This window comes from Danio rerio, chromosome 4, assembly GCF_052040795.2.
Source record: "Danio rerio strain M-AB ecotype USA chromosome 4, GRCz13ab, whole genome shotgun sequence".
NCBI lineage: Eukaryota > Metazoa > Chordata > Actinopteri > Cypriniformes > Danionidae > Danio > Danio rerio.
In genome coordinates, this window is record NC_141024.2 from 61,247,823 (window position 1) to 61,258,287 (window position 10,465).

The window sequence follows — 10,465 nt, forward strand, 5'->3', positions numbered from 1 at the left end:
TCCCCAGAGTACACTAAGAAAAATAGATATCTCTCTGACAGATTGTGTTCCCCCAAGAAAATAGGAAACACACTGTCTACTTCGTGTGAAAAAGTATGTTGGTAAAGTTCCAAACATTCCTCTTGCCTAGACTTAGAAAGGAGTCCCTTTTCAACCACCTCCTTTACGGTTTTCTCTTGTAGTGCTGGTGGTGGAATGTATGCACTGGTTTTCTTGGTCCACTCTAAGTGGTGGCATTCTTTCCCTGGGTTTCCACTTTGAGCAGCTATGGCCATATAGTCTCTGCATTCCTCCACTTCACAATCTTAGAGCTGTGATGTTAATGTCTTTTGGACATGTATTGGCAATCTGATACCATGGGATTGCTTTGTGGTCAAATAAATCCCATTTTTGGGTCAATGCAAAACATTTGTTCTTGCCCAGCATGTTGTTCCTTTTTATGCCGTAATAGGTTTGAGTTTGTGCTAAATGTGATACCACATATATGGCAAATTTTGTTTGCTTTTGGGATGTCTTTATCTTCAGGTTGTTTCTTTTCTAAGAATAATAATACATGTCATAGTGTGATTAACATAATTATAATGTGTTATTGTGTCATTACTTCAGTTGGGTTAGAAATATAAATGTACTCACCAGATGTTGTTGTTGGCACCATCAGACCTGTAGTTGCAGAGAAAGGGAATTATACAGTTGAAAAATGCAATTTCACTCATTAAGCTTAAAGGATTTAGAATATTTACAATATCCTACCATGTTTACGCAAGTGTGTTTTAAAATCTACAGATCTGTTTATTATTTTGGCACATTTAGGACAATGCCAGTGACTCCTTGTGCCAAGTTTCCGATCTGGACAGTGGCATGGTATAGTAAATTTGTCTTTGAACACAGGATGTTTTGAATATCAAATTAGTCAAAAGACTTCACCTCAACACTTAAATTAAAACTGGGCAAAAGTCAAAAAATGACTTACCCCTTAAAATGTCTTGATAAAACCCTGGTAACTTTTCCATCATTCAGGTTTTTTTTTTTTTTTAACCAAAGAATATCTTCTCTTAAGTTAAAATTGCCAACTTTTTTTGAAAAAAATATTTCATGACCTTTTTCCATTCTGTTGAGTTCACTTGTAAAAGCTTTTTAACCATTTTGACTCTAAGAAAATTCTTCCTTTGTTTAATATCAATCAATCCTATCCTTCCTTCTTCTGCTGCTCCTATTATTGTATTGTACGCAATTCTTGGGGGTTTCCCCTCCCATAAAAAATCTTGAACACACTTTTTCAATCTCCCTTCTATCCAACATGGCATTTCTGTTATATATAATTTATACCATAGCTTTGATGTCATTAAAACATTTAATATTAAGGCTTTCCCCTTTAAGCAAAGTTCTCTCATCCTCCAGAAATTTAATCTTGATTCTATTCCTCTTATTAAATCATCCCACATCTTTTCTGTTGCTTTTCTTTCATTTTTACCAATTAAAATTCCTAAAATTTTCAGTTCTTCTACTTCTCTAAATTTAAAACAATCTGTTAAAATATCTGCTTTACCAAACCTCATATATTCTGCTTTATTTTCATTTATTTTGCTTCCTGTTCCCTTACAAAACTCCTGTACTTTTTTCATGGCTTCTTTTACACTCTTTTTCTCCTTCACTATTATTGTTGTATCATCAGCATACTGGTATATTTTTCCTTCGTCCTCCTCTTCTTCTATTTTTATTCCTTAAATTTTAGTTTCTTGTTTTATTGCTAACCCTAAAGGTTCTGCGACTAGGAAATATAACTGCGCTGAAAGAGGACATCCTTGTCTAATTGATCTTGTAATTTTAAAACAATCTGTTAAAAAACCATTACATTACATTTTTTTAATTCTGTTAAAAAAGTTACATTTTACTTTTGTTAAAGCCCCTTTATATAAAATGTTTATCCAATTAATAAAATTCTCTCCAAATCCAAATGTTTTGAGTACATCAAATAAATAAGTATGTTCTACTAAGTATTCCTTTTAAAATATCTTTGAAAACAATATAAAATTCATTTCCTATTCCATCTATACCTGGACTTTTCTTTTTATTTAGTTGATTTATTGCAATTTCAATCTCTTCTTCTATTTCTCTGTCACATTCTTTATTTTCATCTTTTTCTAGTTTTACTTTTATATAATTTAGAATCTTCCTTTCTTTTTCTTCAATACCTTTTGCTTTATTTGATATTTTGTGTTTTCCCACCATATCCTTTTATCTTCATCATACATTCTATTTTCTTTTTCTTTCCCTATTATTTCTTTGATTTTTAAACATAATCTTTATTTTTTAAAATGGTTGTGTTTAAAATCCAAGTCCCTGGTCCTTTTTGTATGTTTTCTATATTCACTTTAAAATGCAAGAGCTTATGATCACTAAAACTGTTCTCTTCATACTGTATGTTTTCTATAAAATTTTCAAAATTTCTAGTACATAAAATAAAATCTATTCTCATTTGACATATAAAATTCCCCACAAACTCTCTTTTTTCTCTATTCCTCTCCCTCCATATATCTACTGAACTATTTTCCTTTATTAACTCATTTAGTTCCTTTCTTCCTATATCCGATTTTAAAACCATTCCATCAGCCATATCTTGTTGTCTAAAAACAGTATTAAAATCTCCCATCATTATTATTTCTTTAAACCCTTTAATACTTCATTTAAAACCTCAAAAGACTCTTTTTTTGTCTTGATCTTCTGTTTGTGCATGTACATTTGCTATTAGTAATTCATTTCTTTTATAGTTCACCTCTATCACTAAACATTTCCCATAATTATCTCCATACACAATTCTTTTAAAGTTTAAAACATCTTTCCTTATTAAAAAAGCGACACCTCTTCCAGATTTACCATCACCATTATTATATATAATATCCCCTTGCCACAACTTTTTAAAATCGTCCATTGCATGTTCTTTCCAGTTTGTTTCCTGTAAAACTATCACTTCCTTGTTTTTACATTTCTCTCTTATTTTCTCAAATTTATCTTTTCCCATTAGTCCCCTTAATTGCATAAAAAAACACAATTTAAAACGCTTAAAATAAATAAAAATTTAATTAAAAACCTACACATCCTTACTGTCCATCATCTCCTTCCAACGCTCTCAACCAACAACCCCTCCCGTTAAAAGAGACAAAGGTTAAAAGCATTTTAAAATAAATAAAATATTTTAAAACATAATTTTCTTCCTCTTCTTTCAGTCCCCTTAACACTTCATACCTATTTACATATTTAGCTCTGTTTTTTTGTTCAAACTTTTTTCTTTGCCATGTCCAAATTTGGTTTTACCTTAAAAGTTCTTCTTCTTAAAAATCCTCTTTCCACTTTGTTCTTATCCACATTTTCCATCCTTGTTTCTTCATCATTTGCCATTCCTTCAGCTTGACCAGTCTTACTTAGTTCCTCTTTTTCCACAGGGCTTAAAAAAGTTTTAAAACTGTCCCATATTTCCATTTGTGACCACTTGTCCTGTTATCTTGTCCTGATAACTGTACTTCATTCTCTTCATTTTCGTTTTCTCCTCCCTTTTTGTTAATCTTGTCCTGGGGTCCATTCTTCGTATGTGGATTACTCATTTAGTAGGATTTGGTTAGCGATGATTTGACACGATCTAGGATTGTTTAGTTCTTCCAAACTCTTCTGAGAGTTGTTGTCAGCAATAGTTCTGGTAGCTCAAATCTGCTAAGGAACATTCTAATTTCATATATACAGGATTAGATCAGGTCAGTTCAAGCAATAACAGGGTTGCAAGGCAGTTGCTAAGGGGTTGCTAGGTGGTTGCAAAGGTGGTTGCTAAGCAGTTGCTAGGCGGTTGCTAAGGTGTTGCTTGATGGTTGCTAAGGTGTTGCTATGTGGTTGCTAAGGTGTTGCTAGGTGGTTGCTAAGGAGTTGTTAGATGGTTGCTAAGGTGTTGCCAAGCGGTTGCTAAGGTGTTGTTAGGGCGGTTGCTAGATGGTTGCTAAGGTGTTGATAGGCAGTTGCCAAAGTGTTGCTAGGCGGTTACTAAGGGTTACTCACGTGTTGCTAAATTGTTTGCTAAGGTGTTGCTAGATGGTTGCTAAGGAGTTGTTAGATGGTTGCTAAGGTGTTGCTAGGGTGTTGCTAGGTGGTTTCTAAGGTTTTGCTAGGCAGTTGCTAAGCTGATGCTAGGTGGTTGCTAGGCGGTTGCTAAGCTGTCACTAGGTGGTTGCTAAGCTGTTGCTAGGTGGTTGCTAAGGTGTTTTTAGGCAGTTGCTAAGCAATCACTAGGTGGTTGCTAATGTGTTGTAAGGCGGTTGCTAAAGTGTTGTTAGGTGGTTGCTAAGGTGTTGCTAGGCGGTTGCTAAGGTGATTCTAGGTGGTTGCTAAGGTGTTGCTAGGTGGTTGCTAAAGCGTTGCAAGGTGTTGCTCGGCGGTTGCTATGGTGTTGCTAGGTATTTGCTAGGCGGTTGCTAAGGCGTTTTAAACCTGCTAGGGAACAGGCTAATTTCATATACAGGATTCGATCAGGTCAGTTCAAGCAATAACACGGTTGCAAGGCAGCTGATAAGGGGTTGCTAGGTGTTTTCTAGATGGTTAGAGGGAAAGGAATTGGTCATGTGCAGATTTGAACGACAGACCTTGCAGGAAAGATTACAGCATTCTAAGAAAACTCTGTTGTGAAGATCAGTATCCATGGCCCCCCAGTAGGGACACTAATTACACTGAGCAACGCGTATAATAATCTATTTCAGCACCTGATAGGATGAGGTTCTTGATGGCGTTGGAGGATGGTTAGGGTGCACTGAGGCCGTGCGAAGAAATGTGAGTAGGGAAGGTAGACTGTTGGGAAGGGTTATTAATGGAGGTGACTGCTTGGTGAAGGGATGTAGAGGAGAAAAAGGTGGGGATACTGGAAAAGGCGAAATGAGTAGGGAGAGGAAGTGCGTTAGGACTTGTAGAGTAAGACTGGGTATAAATAAGCTGGCTTGAAGAGTGATGGAGGTTAGGAGGGAAATAGAATAAAGGAGGGTTAAGAGTGGAAGGGATGACTGGATGAGTAGGGCTGGAGTTTTCACTGGAATGTGGAGCTGGAGGCCAAGGGAAGGGAATGGGAAGTCAGAGAGTGGTGTCATCCGGTGAATTGTCTATGTTTTGGAATGTTATGGTAGGTTCAGTTTGTCTTGTTTTGTATTGGTTTTTATTGCTTTTCTTAGTTGCTTTCTTTGATGGTCCGGGGAGATTTCGTGCATGCGGGGCTGTGGTGGGCTAAGGATAGGGGGTGTGGCAGGAGCGAGCGGTGGGCTGAGGATAGGGGGTGTAGCGAGAGCAAGCGGTTCTGCTGTCCTGAGAGGGTGGAATTGGTGACGAGATGGATTCATAGAGTTTTAGTAGTTCCATTTTATTGCAGCGACTGCGGATAGAGATTCCAGCATTTATGAGGGTCTGGTAAAGTTCGGTCACTGTCATCTTATTGGAAGTGAGGGATGATGATCTTGCAGAGGCGTATGAAGAAGCTGGTGAAGGTGGGTGGCGATTTGGAGTGACAGAAGATGGGGATTGTGTCCTTGCTGACGTAGAGCGGATAGGCCTTCAGCCTCTTATTGGAGCCTTGGTATCAAGTCGGCTTCCAGGCTGAGCTTGGTGTTGTTGAGCCAGGGCTGGTGTTTCAGGGAGAGCGGAGATTTTGTCTCCGTCCATGTTGCTGTCGATGATGTGAGAGTAGATTTGATGCTGCTGTTTTGTTATTTCCGCTGTTATTGTATTGCTGCTGTTGTTGTTGATTTGTTGTAGTCAGATGATGTTTTTAGAATTGTTGATGGGTTGTAGAGAGATGTTGAATTTTAGAAGCTTGTGATGGAGCTGGCGCAGTCCTGTCAAGAGCTTTCTTCGGAAAATGAAGATAAGGGAGTCATTTTTTGCCAGGCTTCTTATAGTGAGTTTGGATAAATCTGATTGGCTAACTAATGATTGTAGATGAGAGACCATCTGCAGTCAATCATATCACGTGCTTCTCTCGAAATTAGTTTGTGAAACTTCACTAAATGTAGGCTGCCATTCAGACTTAATTGTCGATTTCAAGAATACAATTGTTGATTTCAACAACTAAACTGCTACTAGTAAAAATTGGTTTGTCCTCCACACACTTCTCAACTGTTAAATTCTATCTTCCCTCACACACATTTCTCACTTCTTGATGTAAATAGTGCAGCAGAAACACTCTGTTCTACTTTAATATCCTGCCTGAGTGAGATCTGTCCTGTCGCCACCAGACCAATGCACCCTACTCCCTCTAACCCCTGGCTGTCAGATGGTCTGGGAGAATAGTTAGTGTTGGGGTGAGGGCATGTTCTGAGATAACATTGAACAGCACCCAGGGCAACAGAGAGAGCATGGCACAAATCAAAATCCTCCACTGACCTAAGCAAGTACCAAACCCAGCTGGCATCATTAGCCTCCCAACTCCATTCGGCCGAAACCCCATACTACCATTACAAAATTAACATCACTTCAGACATCCGCAAACTATTCAGGACATTTTATACCCTGCTCTGTCCACCTCCACCAACTCCCTATCAGCTGGCCTCCTTCTTTACACACACACACACACAAAAAAAACATTTAAATTAGCAGTCTACTTCCAACCAAATCCAACCTAAATCTCCATCAAACAACACCCTCTGAAGAAAAAGACAACCTCTTCCTTCACTCCACTCTGGCACATTCCCAAACACTTTTAAGCAGATGTAACGGAGGCCAGCTAGTGAACTGCTTACTCATCTGCATACATCACCTTCTTTTCAACTCCACACAATTAATACAATTCCTCAATCGAGCTGGGATCATCCACCATAACCCCATGTAGTTCGGTAAGAAATCTTAGGGTGATACTGGATGATCAGTTTTCCTTCAAAGAGAACATTGCTAACACAGCTCCATCATGCAGAGCTGCACTTTTCAACATCAGAAAAATCAGAATTCTCTTAACAGATAATGCAGCACAAATTTTAGTGCAAAATCTTGTCATTTCAAGGCTGGACCCCAACAGTTCTCTTCTAGCTGGATTCCCATCCTGCACCCTTAATCCTCTACAGATGCTCCAGAACGCTGCAGCTCATTTGGTCTTCAATGAGAGCCCATGTAACTCCTCTCTTTATCTCTCTGCATTGGTTACCACTCGAGGCTCATATCAAGTTCAAATCACTGGCACTGCACCCACTCACCCTCCAAAACCTTTTCATTGACTGTTTCATGCTAGAGGAATGTCTTCTTGTAACATTTGGTGTACAATAGAGACAAACTTACAAGATATTTTACTACATGAAATTACCAAGCAGTCTGTTAATGACTTACACTGAGCATAATGGTATGGGGCGTGGGCCTGCCCTCCATGGCAACTGCTCATTGGAAGACAGTGCCATTGGGATGGAGCAAACCAGATTACTTAAAAACTGCAACAGTAAAACTTTGCTTTTTGCATTAGCTCACTCATGCTCGCTGCTACTCTCTGCCCCCTCTCGCCTTGCTTTCGGACACTGCACAGCCACTCAAACGGTCGCAAAAAAACTTTCCATGCAACCTCTTAAACTTTAGGAACCGCCGAAACTGCAAAAAAAAAAAAAAAAACTTCTGCAAACCAACTCTCGGCAGAGTCTGTCACCCCGGTAACCCAGACAACCTCCACTCACAAGCGAGTGAATCCCAAGGACTTCACTGAAGCTGAGTCACCAATCCATCAGGAACGGCATGTTTTGTCGAGGCCAGTTGGCGAAGAAAACTCAAACAAATGTTGTCTCTTGGTGCTGTGGTGCAAATTGATCTTAAGCAGTTAAAGATAAGTCAAATCTTTGCTTTTGTGGTTTCTCAGGTGTGATTCTAAGATATAGTAAAAAGAGATAAAAATTAATTTGGTACGGTTGTCAATTCATTTTGCACAATTACCAGAATTAAGAACCACTGCTCTGAGGTACTCAAAATAACAAACTATCATAATCAAAATGAATTGCCTTCCTAATGTTACTTCTCTACTTCAGTATATCCCTGTAAACATTTCTTTACAATATTTAAAACAGTTTGGTAATTTAGTCAATTAATTTCTCTGGAACAATAAGCATCCTAGGTTGCCTAGTAGAATATTGCAGCAGCCAGTTGATAAAAAGGGTTGGGGCATCCTGGCAATTATTTTATTATTACACCTTCAGGCTGAGACATATCACTCACTAGTCCATGCCTCCTGAGATAGCTCAATCTCTGTTTATGGTTGAACAAGCCATCCTACTTTCCCTTCCACCACTACAGTATATATCCATCCATCTATTTATTTATTTATTTATTTATTTATTTATTTTTGTAAATGTGTCATTTTTAAGGCTGATCTCAAAAATATAATAATTTTTACTGACAGAATTTTAGGTGCAGGCTAGGACTGTCTCTGCCATTTGCAAGTAATGTTGTCCTTTTGGCTTCATAGGACATGGACCCTCAACATGCAGTGGGCGATTTGCTGCTGAGTGTGACTTAGCAGGGAAAGAAACAGCACCTGTATGTCAGAAACCATGGCGCTTGATGAAAAAGGTGTCCATCTCCAGATTAGAGGAGAGTACTTACCCCAAATGAAGTTCAAGCAGTGGCGTTGCGAGGGGGGGGGCTTTGGGGGCTTAAGCCCCTGATGTATTGTCAAAAGCCCTGATCTTTTGCAATATGTTGGACTTAAATAAAAATATAAGTAAATATAATAAATAATATATAAGTATATATAATGGTGTATAAGATTTAATTTGTTATCTAAGTACTGAAAATTTCGGCGTACACCACGCACATTCCACCTCACGCAGTGTTTGTGTCGGGTCAGCTGTTCAGCAGTACCTGTATCTACCGGCAGGTGGGAGTGGCACTGTTGTCACATGATGTTTAAAAAAATTCCGCCACTGCACTTCATTTATTCATTATTTTGAAGAGCTGAAGTTGATGAGGTAACTCTTTTGCGAAACTGAATAGTTCTAACTAATGAAGCTTAACATTTGTTTCCACAGTATAAAATGTGTGTAGTTTTGGTGAAATAAAATAACTGTAATGGATAAAATGTGCATCATATCAATGCATACATGCAAATTAGTCAGAAAAACGTAAATTGTTCTAGCTTTCTAGATATGATATAGATATCTAGGCATATTTATCTAGATATGATATAGCCAGTCACATCTGTTTCTGTAATAGTTAAATCACAGTGAGCCCATGGATCTAGCATATTGTATAGCTACATTCTACTTTAACATGCTATGTAAATTAGCAGGGGATTATAAATCGACTTTCTTATGAAAATACCTGAGATGGCTGGAAGAAGACATACAGTTGTAGTCTGATTAGCCCCAGTTAAATTATAAGCCCCCTGTTCATTTTTTCCCCTAATTTCTGTTTAACGGAGAGCAGATTTTTTCCAACACATTTCTAAACATAATAGTATTAATAACTCATCTCTAGTAACTGATTTGTTTTATCTTTGCCATGATGACAGTAAATAATATATGCCTAGACATTTTTCAAGACACTTCTATACAGCTTAAAGTGACATTTTTAAAGGCAGGTTAGGGTAATTAGGCAAGTTATTGTAGAATGATGGTTTGTTCTGTAGACTGTAGTCAGAAAAAAAAATTTGCTTAAAGGGGCTAATAATTTTGACCCTAAAAGTTTTTTTTTTTTTTTTTAAATGTAATACTGCTTTTATTCTAGCTGAAATAAAACGAATAAGAATTTCTTCAAAAGAAAAAATATTCTCAGACACACTGTGGAAATTTCCTTGCTCTGTTAAACATAATTTGGGAAATATTTAAAAAAGAAAATAAAATTCAAAGGGGAATAATAATTCTGACTTCAACTGTATAAACATTTATTATTGCAGTCGCGTAAATGATTAGTTAAAGCCTTTTTATGTTTATTCAGATCTTATTCTCATTCAACTACAGCAATAGCTGATGCCTTCATCCATATTAAGGATTTCCTTGACTGTTCTATTACTTCTGTGAGGCATATCTGGAATTTCTGCTCAATGAATGAATGAAACAGGCATTACTTGCATTTAAAGTGCTACAATGCCCACATTACCTTATTTTGAGGAAAACTGAAAAAATCTACCTCAAAAGAAATTTGAAGTAAACATATTTCTAGCATATAAATCTTTATTTTTATTTTTGTACTATTTTTGATCAATTTTTTATTATGTCAAAAATAGTAGCCTATTGAATATCAATATTTTGCGAGGTATTGAATTTAGAAATTCCAGTATCTTGACAACACTACACCTTTAATAATTTGATAATTTGTTTGTTAATTTGTTTGTAGCTTTGTATCACATTGGATAACAACTCACGATATAAAATAAATCATATTTTTTAGATTTGAAGACATGCAGACAATTACATTTTCAAAAAACAAACAGAAACTGCAAATCAGGAGAGGAGATAGGAGGCTCAAGAGTTATGATATG

General features: G+C 37.1%; 1 protein-coding gene across 1 annotated transcript in view; it reads right to left on the bottom strand.

Annotated features, from left to right (window-relative positions):
* Positions 1-10,465, bottom strand: part of znf1040 (zinc finger protein 1040) — a 175,470-nt gene that overhangs the window by 45,420 nt on the left and 119,585 nt on the right. The window lies entirely within an intron of this gene.